Here is a 2,331-nt window from a genome sequence, read left to right as displayed (position 1 = left end):
AGGCTAAATTGAAGTGGCCAAATAAATAGGAGTGCAAAATAGGAGGATTTGCATGACAAACCTCCCATTTTACATGAAGTGGCCAACCATCATATTGTTGTAGACAAAATGTACACTTGATATCCATAATTTATGGTACAAATTGATACAAATTGATAATAGGTTAGGTAAATGTTCAATGATAATAGGTTAGGTAAATGTTCCATGATAATGGGTTAGGTAAATGTTTCATGATAATGGGTTAGGTAAATGTGTCATGATAATGGGTTAGGTAAATGTTTCATGATAAGAATATCATGTCTTTTGTATTAAAGAATTAAATGGATGAAATATGAAGTTTTATTAAAAGAAAAAGGGGTGAAAAGAACAAAGTTTTGTCCATCTTTGTTCATCATAGCTGAAAATTAGAGAAGAGAAAGGAGAGGAGAAAGCTCTTGAGTATTCGGTCATTAGGAGGAGAAAAATTGAAGGTAAGTTCTTGGTACCTTGCTTCTATTTTGAGGTTCATGAGTTCTTCTTGATTCTACCTTAACTCTTGAAGTATATTTTGATTTTTAGTTGTGTTGTGAGCATTTAGTCATGAATTAAAATGAAGGAAATGGTTATTGTTTCATGTTCTTTTGATGAAAATGGAAGATATGTGAAGTTGAGCCAAACAAATGAGCATGCATGTGCCTTAGATGCTAAAGGAAAAATCGGCTAACATGTTGTGCTTTGAAATGATGAAATGGAGATTATGCTTAAGTAAAAATCATAGATATGTGATGATTGATTGGTGATATACATGTTTAAATAACATGCATGCAAGATAGGTGTATGAAAGAGTGATTTGGTAATAAATCTGCTTGGGACAGCAGCAGTAACGTGACTTTGGAAAATCACCATAAATTGTGGGAGATGAATTAGAAGCTGAATAAATTATGTGATTAAAGCTTATTGAGTCTAGTTTCTAATGAAATAAACAAGAACATATTTTGAATTCTGTACAATGAGAAATTTGATTCATAATGAAGAGTGGTCAGATTAGTCAAACAGTGAAACATGGGAAACTTTGAGAAAAATCTGGTATTGATTGGCTAAACCAAAAATTCTTAAAATTTTATGGATAGAAGATATATGAGTCTATTTTCAGGGAAAATTAGCGGCACTTGATTTGGAGTTTCGTAGCTCTAGTTATAAATAATTTAGTGACTGTTGCTCAGGAAGACAGCTTGCAGTGAAATTATGATTATGTGGTAAACATTGACAAAAATTTGTTAATGAGTTGCTTATTGATTTCTTATAAGCTTACTATGATCTGTAGGTGTGGTTGGCCGAATATGGTATGAGGTTAATATGTAGTTTGTGTTTGAATAGTTAGATTAACGTGTTAGTAATCCAATTGTAGGCAGTTCGTGTGTGTGGATCTCGTCAGCATATCGTCGCAAACAGGTGTGTAACTAACACCCTCTTTCTTAGTCTGGATCGGCAAAAGCCGAAAAGCCGAAATGCCGAAAATCGGTATTTTCTAGATTTGCGAGTGTGCGAATGCTCGTGAGGTAAATCGATTAATGTTTTTGGTAAGCTGCAAAATTTGGACTGCAAAGTGCATGATTTCTGTGCCCTCGATATTTTTGGGCTTAATGGGCCAAAATTGGAATGATGGGCCAACAGGCCCAATTCAGTAAGAACCCTCTGTACGTGATTCTGTTAGTACGTGAAAAGTAGGAATATGCATGAAAAACCCTAAAAGCAGCTAAATTACTATAATACCCCTATGTATGGAAAATTACTGTTATACCCCTAGGTGCAAAATTACCGAAATACCCCTAGGGTTAAATTGACCTAAATGCATGTTTGACTGTTTTTATTTACCGCATGCCATGTTGTTATTATTTGATGCATGGGACTGGGATATTGACGGAGGAAGTACTGAAAGTGGCTTGTCCACGTATTGGAGGCTTTGCCTCAATTCTTCGATAACTGAGCAAAGAATGCTTTGCAATGTGGAGTGTTAAATGGGTGGGTTGAGCTATCCCCACATGGAGTGTATGGCTGGTACGGGTGGAGTGTAGTGGTTGGTGGGTTGAGTAGTCTCCCAAATGGGTTTGCATATGTTATTGATGTTGCATGTATTTTGAAATGGGCCTATGGGCCATCATCATTATCTGAATAAGGGCTAAGGCCCAATTTATTGTAATCTGAAAAGGGCTCGCCCAAGACCTTTATTACTGAATGGGCTTAGGCCCAATAGGCTTGAGCTGACTTGGGCTTTGAATGGGTTTTCCTTACACACTGAGTTTCCCCAAACTCACCCTTTTATTTTCATCCACGCAGAAATCCCCAACCATA

General features: G+C 36.3%; 1 long non-coding RNA gene across 1 annotated transcript; it reads left to right on the top strand.

Moving 5' to 3' along the window:
• Window positions 1-324: 324 nt before the first annotated feature.
• LOC128291905 (uncharacterized) lies at window positions 325-1,894 on the top strand. The gene is made up of 2 exons (XR_008281890.1): window positions 325-470; window positions 1,388-1,894. It is a non-coding gene; the product is annotated as an uncharacterized LOC128291905 (long non-coding RNA).
• Window positions 1,895-2,331: the final 437 nt, after the last annotated feature.

This window comes from Gossypium arboreum, chromosome 4 (assembly GCF_025698485.1).
Source record: "Gossypium arboreum isolate Shixiya-1 chromosome 4, ASM2569848v2, whole genome shotgun sequence".
Classification (NCBI taxonomy): domain Eukaryota; kingdom Viridiplantae; phylum Streptophyta; class Magnoliopsida; order Malvales; family Malvaceae; genus Gossypium; species Gossypium arboreum.
Note: the sequence above shows the minus strand (reverse complement) of the source record. Positions and strands in the feature narration are given on the sequence as shown.